The sequence below is a fragment of the Octodon degus genome, unplaced genomic scaffold, assembly GCF_000260255.1.
Source record: "Octodon degus isolate 3935 unplaced genomic scaffold, OctDeg1.0 scaffold00170, whole genome shotgun sequence".
Lineage (NCBI taxonomy): Eukaryota > Metazoa > Chordata > Mammalia > Rodentia > Octodontidae > Octodon > Octodon degus.
In genome coordinates this window covers 2,230,153-2,240,158 of record NW_004524746.1, presented here as the reverse complement: position 1 = coordinate 2,240,158, position 10,006 = coordinate 2,230,153, and the positions used below count along the sequence as shown (strand labels likewise).

General features: G+C 39.5%; 1 protein-coding gene across 3 annotated transcripts in view; it reads right to left on the bottom strand.

Annotated features, from left to right (window-relative positions):
- Cped1 (cadherin like and PC-esterase domain containing 1) overlaps window positions 1-10,006 on the bottom strand; it is a 296,384-nt gene that overhangs the window by 176,015 nt on the left and 110,363 nt on the right. The gene's annotated exons all lie outside the window — the stretch shown is intronic.

Sequence of the window (10,006 nt, the reverse complement as noted above, 5' to 3'; positions counted from 1 at the left end):
CGAACCACAGCAACCTGAGCCTGACTGCTTTGTCGAAGCAGCTACTTAAAGAACTGAGCTAAGGGGCAGGCCCCCTTGACAGTAATTTTTAAAACTTATGCATTGAAGAATTACATGGAAAAGAACATCTAATGATTAAAAAATACTGAAATCAGCCCAAATAATTCTGTGGACTAGACAACTTAAACAGGACTGAATTATCATTCCAAATCTTTACTTACAGGATACAGACACGATATCCTGCCTGTCTAAACAATATTAGCACAAGATATTCTTTCCAAGTCATTAAGAGGAGCTGGCTGAAGGCTATCTTAACAATCTTATGTGTACATATGTCTTGTACTCTGAGTCATCAATAGAAAGGCAACAATACATAGTGTATCAACTATTGTAGCTGTCCTACTAACCTGTTTTGAGACTAGGTTTCATTGTTTATCTTTTTTCTCTTTAAAAAGCAAATCTCTACTTAGCAATATGGCTTTTCTGCCACAATTATAGATTATCAAAAACTTTTCAGAATAAAGACAGCATATATAATCCAAGGAAGGAGCTTTGTCTTCTAAACATTTGTGCCTTTTAGTCCAATACCAAAAAGTACCACTTGGGGGCACTGCAGCAATTTTTTTGCTTTATACTGTAAAAATGTGGGTTTCCTTGGTGACAAAAGATTGCTGTTTCTTCCAAATTTTAAACCACATTTTAATATATGGGAGGGAAAAGGCTGTATTTCATTTTAAACTTACATTGCATAAATCTCATAAGACAGATGCAAGTCAGATTTTCCCCTGGAAGGAGCAAAAGTCTACTTTTAGCAGACAGATCGGTTTTACCTGCTTGGCACGCTGGAGGCTACTTTATAGTTAGAATTTGTCACAGCCTTTGAAACAGAGTTCAAGGAATAAGAAGGACTGTTAATAGAAATGTGGAAATGACAAAGAAAGGAAAGTACTGATAAAAATGTTTGTTTCTCTGTCCATGTAAAAGAACAAATAGCATTTGTCTTCCTCACTGGGTACCATTTCTCTAAGACACTCAGGTATTAAAGTAATTAATTTACTGCTATTGTTTTAACTGTTGCCATTTCCCATTCACTTATCCCTTTATTTTTATTACTAATTATTCATTTCAATAATTTTATGCATGGAGTCCCTGTTCCTCGCAAATTCTTACCCCTTATATCTTCTGAGTACTACTGTATTAGGCATTAAAAGTTTTTTTTTTCTATTGAAATAAAGAATAAGAATAATCGCTTTATTTCAAAGATTTGAAATGTATTTAGGCACATTTCTATCCTGGTTTTTGTCCTCCGGATTCTCTGTTGTCTTTTTTCCCTTCCCCACATGGTTTCCTGTCATCGGATAATATTTAACCTCACCACAGTGATGAAAAGCTCAGGCTGGCCTTCTTGGCTGTATCTAGGCAGCAAGATTTATGAAATGAAATTCAGTTACTCTCTAGGCATCTGCATGGAAAAGGAAAAGCTGAGGAAGCGTGGAGGAGTTCTGCCTGATTCGTGGGTCTGGAGCCCCCAGATCCAGTTTAACATCTCTGGAGGGCCCTGAAGAAAGGGTCACAGCTGCTGTGCCTCTCAGCATCTTCTGAGAGGTTCATGTATTTGCTGTTCATGTATTAAAGAAATGGTGGCTGGGAGAGGAGGGCGGAAGGAGGGCAGAGGAGGCTGATGGGGGCACGTCCTGGATTAGAACACGAAGCTCAGCCGCCTGTTCTCGGCAGCCTGAGTACGGACGCCAGCAAGACCCTGCGCACTGCAGAAGTGTAGATGAGGGCGACTTAAGGTACGATGAGTATTTGGGGAGATACATGCTTAACCTGATATAAACACTGCAGAATATACACATATATGAGAATATAACGTGGTACCCTATAAATATGTAAAAGTGTTTATATTTTATATAGTAGCTAAAATAAATTTAAACTTAAAAAGAAATGTTAAACAGAAATAATCCCCGGTTCCGGAAAAAAAAAAACCCAGAAATCATGAGAAACTAAAAAAGTAGGACAGTGTGGTACTGCGTAGATACAAGAAGTTCCACGAAACGTTGTTTATACCCGCCTCTTTTCCCATGCTTATTGATTTCTTTACCATAAATACTCGTTTATTTTATAACACGGGATCAATGAGGAGTATAAGAAATAGTGCCACCCTTGCTTTGGGCAAGAATGGAAGGCCTCTGCTGATAAATTTGAAAGAGGTTCTGTTTGGGAGAGCAGCGCTGGCTCTTGCCAAGTCCTCTCCGAGTCAAGCCCAAGGCCTGCAAGCACCCCCAGGGGGCTCCAGGGGACCCCGAGCTTTGAGCAGGGCAAGTAAAGGAGGAGGGCAGTATACACCCTCACACCATAGCACCCGGAAAAATCCCCCTCTCATCTTTCAGGCCCTGTAAGGGGGTGCGCTTTCCTCTGCACTGCCATGGGCAACCCCGAAGAGTAGCCCAGCTCCATCATGAGGCTGCCTTAACCCTTACCACTGGTGCCAGAGAATTGGAGGAAACAATTTGTGGTTATGAGTAATTAGCAAATGTATTCACCAAGGTTAGGTTTATCTTTAAATTTTGAATTGCCACTGTCCAACACTGGATACAGGGAGATAGCTCAGAGGCACAAGGCCCTGCCTGGCAAACACTGGATATATGTCTATATATCTATATCTACATGTCATCTACATATTTATATATCTACATCTCTCTATCTCGATCTATCTATCTGTCTTCTGAGTTCTTTATGGTTTATCTTCTCCAGGATACATGTTGAAGATTAATCTCCACTAATGGGGTATTGTGAGGTAGAAGAACATCTCATAGTGAGGCCTCCATGATTAAATATTGGTGGCTTTATGAGAGAGAGACAGAGAGAGAGAGAGAGAGAGAGAGAGAGAGAGAGAGAGAGAGAGAGAGAGAGAACGCACATCACACTTCGCTTCGCTCCTCTCGGTGCTTGGTGCCTGTGACCCCTCAGGGCTGCATCAAGAGTGCCATCAGCAGATGAGACCCCCATATCTTGGGCCAAAACTCTGAGCCAAAATGAGTTTCTTTTCTAATAATTCACTCCATCTATACCACTGTGTCGTAGCAACAGAAATAGTCGAAGACAGCTTCAGCTAGTTGCATTTGCCTGCGTCTGTCAATTCATTTCATCAGTTCGAGGATTTAATCCATATGTTTAAATTAACAGGCTTGTATTTGTCAGCTCATCACACTGTTTCCTGCTGGCAAATCTACCCGAGTCAGATCTCCCAAATGACAGTTTTTAATGTTACTATTTTTAAGGCACCATAAATTAAAATGATGATTATAGATAACCACTCGTTGATCAGAATGTTTAAGCGTCTGCCTGGCATTAGTGAAGTCCTCCGGATGCAGGCATAGGCCCATCTTTTGGGAGTTTAGGCTCATGTATTCAGATTACATCTCTTGGCCACCAAAACATCAACATAATTGATAATTTTTTAGTCAGGATATTTCATATTCAGTTTTTTAAATTAATTAAACACAACTATCTGACAAGTAGTTTACATGACTAAGTTGAAAGTAAATGACTCAAATGAATAAATGAGAGCAATTCTTTTTGAAAAAAAATTAAATTTCTGTCAATATTATTTTAAATTGATACACTTCAGAATTGTGCAATTTCAAAACAATTCTTTTTCTAAAGCAGATAATTGAAAGAATATTTAGTCCCCCTGTGGGCTGATTAGATAAGTGTTGCCTCGCAGTTCTTATTCAAGTTTCTCTGTCATGGCAGCTTCAGTCCCATTTTTTCATTATATGTTGATTGTCTATAATTTCTATTTATAGAAAATCAGACTTTATAATGAACACCCTGGTGCAATTTTTATATTTAATCAAACAACACTAGGGTTGTATATCAACTCGTTTTACAAACTCACAGGGCCAGACTCTTATTCACATTCCTCCTAGCGGGTACGTAAATCTCCCAGGCTACCACAGGGCCAGATGCTCAGTGAAAGTTTACAAGGTCCACTCCACAGCCTACAGCTTTAGAAATAAAATGAAACTCAGGAGAAGAACACTTCCTAAGGTTGAACAGCCACACTGTATGTTGATACCTGCTTCCAAAGACATTACTCATTTCATACCTTGGGAGTATAGAAGCTACCTTCCCTGACATTATCAAAGGCGCTGCATAAATACTGAGGGCAAATGAAGCCAACTTCATGCAACTGTGTCATCTCTCCAAAGGGAATAAGGATTAAAAATAGATGTAGCCTTTTAAAGGGGACCTTGTAAATAAGAGTGTGTCCCTCCTTGCCTCGTTCTGGTTTCTCCTTTGTGCACAGACGCCAATGGCATTAGTGCGAGAGAGGACTACAGACAGCAGAGGTGTAAGATCGGCCTGGAAGGTGAGGGGCTGGTGATTCTGAGCCAGAAGGAGCAGTTTGCTTTAACTTGATTTCGCATAAGAGATAGCAATGTGAGGAATGTGTGCCTTTCTTAAAGCTTACCCTTCAATCAAGGTGGACCTGCCCACAACTCCAGATTGTTATGCCTATTTCATTGGCTGGAAAACAAGTTATTTATTTATTTTAGCTGTATACTATTGCAAAGTAGAAAGAATGGCTTAGAGTAGTTAGAAATAAAGCAGACTGGGCTGGAGAGATAGCTCAGTGGCATAAGTGTCTGCCTGGCAAGCACAAGGCCCTGAGGTTGAGGCCCCATGCCCACCCCCAAGAAAAAGAAAGAAAGAAAGCAGATTTAAGCAATTTCCTCACGCAAGTAAAACAATCTTAATTCACAGGACATTTGACAAGAGATGATTGTATGCAGCGCATCATTTTCATAATAATTTATATATAACATTAAATACTGAAAATCAACAAAAAATAACATCTTCAAATACAGAGTGGTAGTGATCCCCCTGCCTCAGCCTCCAAAGTGCTGGAATTTTACCACACTGGGCACTAAGATGTATCTTCGCTGGCCAAAATAAGGTTTTTGGCAAGCTTTTCTCTGCAAATCTACAAATAACTTGAGCAAAACATCTTCATCACAACAGTATATTGTGATCCCTGGTGTAAAGGTTCTCCAGACCTTTAGAGAAAAAAATGAGTTTCCTTTCTGGGGTAAACTTGTTATTCTGTGATAAATGGTGGATAAAGGGACAACTTTAAACTTCTTACCATAAGAACCAGATTTGAATTTACAACATTTCTTGAAATTAATCTGTGTGAACTATGTATAAAGGCAGATGTGGGCACCTCTGAACAAAAGCTATAGTTAGAATCTTGCTAAAGAATTCTACTCTTCAATTTCTAGCTATAATAAACATTTTATAATGAATTTGAGATGTGGGGGGAAGATATTTTTAAATAAAATATTGCTTAAAAGTGGATTTATCAGTTTCACTAAGAAAGAAAAGCTGCTCTAACAGCAACAAATTTGATGGCTTCAAATTCAGATCAAAACATACAGTACTGAAATATTAGGGTCATTGTTAATTTTATTTCTTCTTTGTATCCTACCCCTTTTAAAATTTGAACATTCTTGGGAAATATCTAATGCTTATATTATACACTATTTTCATTCTAAGGGGATTTTTTAAAAATTCAGTTTACAGAAGTTTCATTGTTTTTAAAATTTGCATTTCCTGACATTTTTCATTTCCCTCCAAAGCTCCCACAGCATCTCAGCATCAGACCTAATTGGAAATAAATGAGCTCATAGTTATATCTGTTATTGCTTTCATACCTCCTTAGCTGCCAGAATGTTCTATAAATGGCCACTGATAACCAGTTTAGTGGGCTTGCCTCACTGAACAGTGCATAAATCACTACTGATTTAACTAAGTAATTTCATCTTTGAATTCAGGATGCCTTGGTACACACACACACTCACACACAAACACACACACACACACACACACACAAATTATGTTTTGTGGAATTTAAGAAGGGAGTTTAATAACATGCTGATGTAATGTGGTTTGCTTTTAAAGTTGGGTTTTAGTTTTGTCCTCCACATTATCATTGAGAAGCTTCTGGGTATCTCCTCCCCCCATCTAAAAATACCAGGAAGAAGTAGTGAGGTAAGCGATCTAAGATCAATTTGTTTTAAGTGAAGTGCTTTAGAGGGCAAGTAAATATCCCCTTGTTTTCTAAAATCTATCCTTATCACAGAGCATAACTTTGGCTTCAGAAGGAGAAAAACCACTTTCTTGTACATTAGCCCAGGAAGCAGGCACCACTTCCCCGAGAGCAGATAACAGTTTTGTCCAGAATAATCAGATAAGATCTTGAAAAGATAAACCCCAAGGACAGGATGAAAATGACAAGAGCTGCATTCTCTCCTGTGCTGCAGCTGCAACTGCAGCTTGCGTCTCTCTCACAGACATGACAAAAATGTGAATAAGAAAATAGTGAATATAGCCTGAAAATATAAGGAAAGCAAATCACAGAGAGCTCTCCTTTCTTGTGATTTATCTTCAGGAAACACATACATAAAAACAAACACAGAAACCTTATCATTTCTGTAGGGCATTCCTTAGGGGTATGTAGAGCGGCACTGCAGTAAACAAAAAAAAAGGAAAAATACTTTTAAAAAATCAGAATACCTAAGAACTTCAGTTTCCTGTTAAGGTGCATTAGCACAGACAAAAGGAGACTGAAGCATGAATTTGATAACAAAGAGACAATAAAAAGCTGAAAGCTGTTTTGCACTAGTCTGGCCTTGTGGTTGTGGACAGAGGATGCTGTGGGCTGCAGGAGGTCAGGGAGAGGCCCTGCTGGAGGGAAGTGTTTGCATTTTCTTTCAGCCTCATCTCTGCTCTCCAGGGCAGTCTCCACCTGTTCCTGCTTTGATTCTAAGCCCAGGCCCAGGATTGGGGGTACTGTAGTTCTTGGGCATAATGTGCTGCTCAGGTAAAGAGCTGATGGGATAGAGGAGATTACCAGTCACATTTGACTTCACTCCTTCACTCCATCTTCCTCAGCCATGAGGCTTGGAGATTACAAAAGGGATGTGCTTGTTTCCTCTTGGCATTTCTTCCAAGGTCTAGTGGGTGAAATCCTGACACAGAACTCACTCATTCAGCACGGTGGCATGTGGTGCTGGGAATTGAACCCAGTTCCTTGAGCTTGTGTAGGCTGGCACTTAGACTGCTGAGCTATCTCCATGGCCCCCAAAGCCCACCGAGGGGCACAGGGGGCTGTGGGAAGACATAATGCTAAGTAAACAGATGAGATGGAAGAAATAAACCCTAAGCATTTGCTTGCTCCTTCCTGAACAGGGACATCCATCTTGTCCTACACTCTAGAATCTGAGCTCCTGGTTCTTGGGCCTCAAGGAAGAGAATGAATTGCACCACCACCTTTCCTGGCTGTTTAGCTTTTATATGGCAGATCCTACACCTTCTTATGATGAAAGAAATACATGTTCAAAACCAAGTTATCTAACCTTGAAAGTAAAAAGTAGAGACAAGTAGTCTCTCTTGCAGGTGCTATGACATACTTACACTGCACAGTAATGTAAATAACTGTACCCCTTAGGATAGAATGGGAGGATCAGAGGTGGATCCATTTACATGTGTGGTCTTAAGCAATAAAAGTGGCATCAGAGTGACAGGAAATGATAAGCTTTCCATGATATTGGGAGAACTGGTTGAATATATACTAAAGAAAACATCAAAAATGAATGCTTTTTGAATTAAATATTTATATTTAGGAAAAAATTTAAAGGTAATAGAAGACAATGGTGACACACATCTTTTATGATCCAGAGATAAGAAAAAATTTCTGAACTTAAAACCCAATACATACATCATGAAGAAAAATTAGTTTTATTCATTGATTAAAGATTTTTTTAACCAAAAAAAAGAGTACTGTGGATAAAGCTAACAGATAAGTTCAAGTATTTGCAAGAACAATGCATGGTGTCTCATCTGTTAAGCTGGCAAAACTAGGACCAGCGAAGAACAAGTGTTGGCAAAATGGTGGAGATATGGAAGCTCTGAACAGGGGTAGAGACCAATGGAGGCCTTCAGGGAGGTAAGCTGCACTCTGCGGGCGTCATGGGGACCTGCGACTGCATTGCTGTCTTCGCACTCACCAGAAAAATCTCACGCACCTCAATGAAAGGTCACATACAATGGTTTTGACACTGAAAGCACAGTTTGGTTTGGCTAGGAATTGGAGCAAGAAGGGTGTTCTTACTAAAGAAATGGATAGGTAAACAGTAATGTGAAACCACAAAAGAATGCAACAAATCAAAAGATAAGAAGATGCGCAGATAGAAATGTAAGGCCAGTGGTGGTGCACAGCTGTAATCCCCGAGGGGTTGAGGCAGGAGGACAGTGGAGCCTAGAAAACATAAGTGAGACTCTGTCTCAGGACATAAAAATGGCTGGAGATGCGGCTCAGTGGCAGGGCACACCTGCGCTTGATTCCAACTACTGCACAAACAAAATCAACTAGCAACGTAGACAGTCTCTTCCTAAAACTATGTAGTGCTGCATATAAGAATGTTAGACAAAGAAAAGTCCCTAATATCATAAAATTTACATAAATTATAAATACACACAAAAGAAAATGTATATTTATATAAATGAGAGTATATAGAATAAACTATCGCAATGGTGGCTCTTTAAAGTGAGAAGGGGCTGCAGAGATAGCTGAGCAGCATAAGCGCCTGCCTGGCAAGTGCAAGGTCCCAAGTTCAATTCCTGGTACTACAAAAAAAAGAAAAAGAGAGAGAGAGGCAGACAGGCAGACAGACAAATTGAGTGGAGATTGCAAATAAAATAATAAATGGGCTAAATCCTTTTCACTAAATAGACAAAGAAGCCTTCTGTTGAACATATAACTACTGAAAACTTTGACATAATTTACGAGTATCTTATCCCATCTCTCTACAATTGTGTTCCAATTACTTTATTAGATTGGACCTATGAAGTTGCAATTTTATACAGGTAAAAATGGCCAACTAGCAGCAGCTCTGTGCAAGTATATCTAAAAAGAAGGAAAAGTGGCAGTGATTAAGGATACTTGGAAAGATACAAAGAGCCAGTACAAGGAATTGCCCAAGAGACAACATGAAGAAACCAAATCAGACTCCATTTTTTTCAAGATTATTTGAAAACCATGTATATTGATGTGATTAAGATAAGATGACTGATTTTAAGATAAAAGAATCAATTTTAAGAACGCGAGTTATCAATACCATCCCCAAAAGTCAGCTGTCTGTTTTATTAGTCTAGTCACAGTCAAATACCTCGCTCAGCAGCTAAAGTGTTTTCAGTCACCAACATTAAAATGGCTTATTTACATTTTTCATGACTGTAATATTTTATGGAACTAAAAGGGCAATTCATGTAAGGTAAATTCTGAAAAAGAAACTAAATTCAGGACTTTAAGATCTCTTGGAGCTATGAGGTATTTGTGCATTTTTAATTTCTTTTTCTTTTTTGGTGGAACTGGGGATTAAACTCAGACTCTTGCGCTTGCCAGGGAAGCGCTTATTCCCCTGAGCCATCTCCCCGGCCTCCTAAAGAATTTTGTTTTGTTTTGTGCTACCCGGGATCAAACTCAGGACTTTGCATTTGCCAGGCAAGCACTTATTCCACTGAGCTATCTCCCCAGCCTCTTGTGCATTTTTAAAATTCTTTCTTTTGTCCATTTATCTCTATGCTGAACAATTATTTCTGTAAAATCAAATATTCCTTACCAAATATATCTTTTAAGACTTAATTTTAAACTTGTTTAATTAATCTGGACTATCTTTTCTAACTAAACTTTTAGGTGCTGTGATGATTGATGATGACGATGATGATGATGTATTTGTACAGGGTCTCACTACACAGCTCGGGCTCTCAGTGATCCTCCTGTTTTCAGCCTCCCAGTGCTGGGATTACAGGCGCGCGCCACCACCCTGGGACTCCGTGACCCTCCCAGAGTGCCCGGGGCCGGGGCCGGGGCCGGCACAGCATGTGGTGCAGGCGATCGAACCCTGGTCCCTGCGCTTGCCTAAGCAGAGGCTTA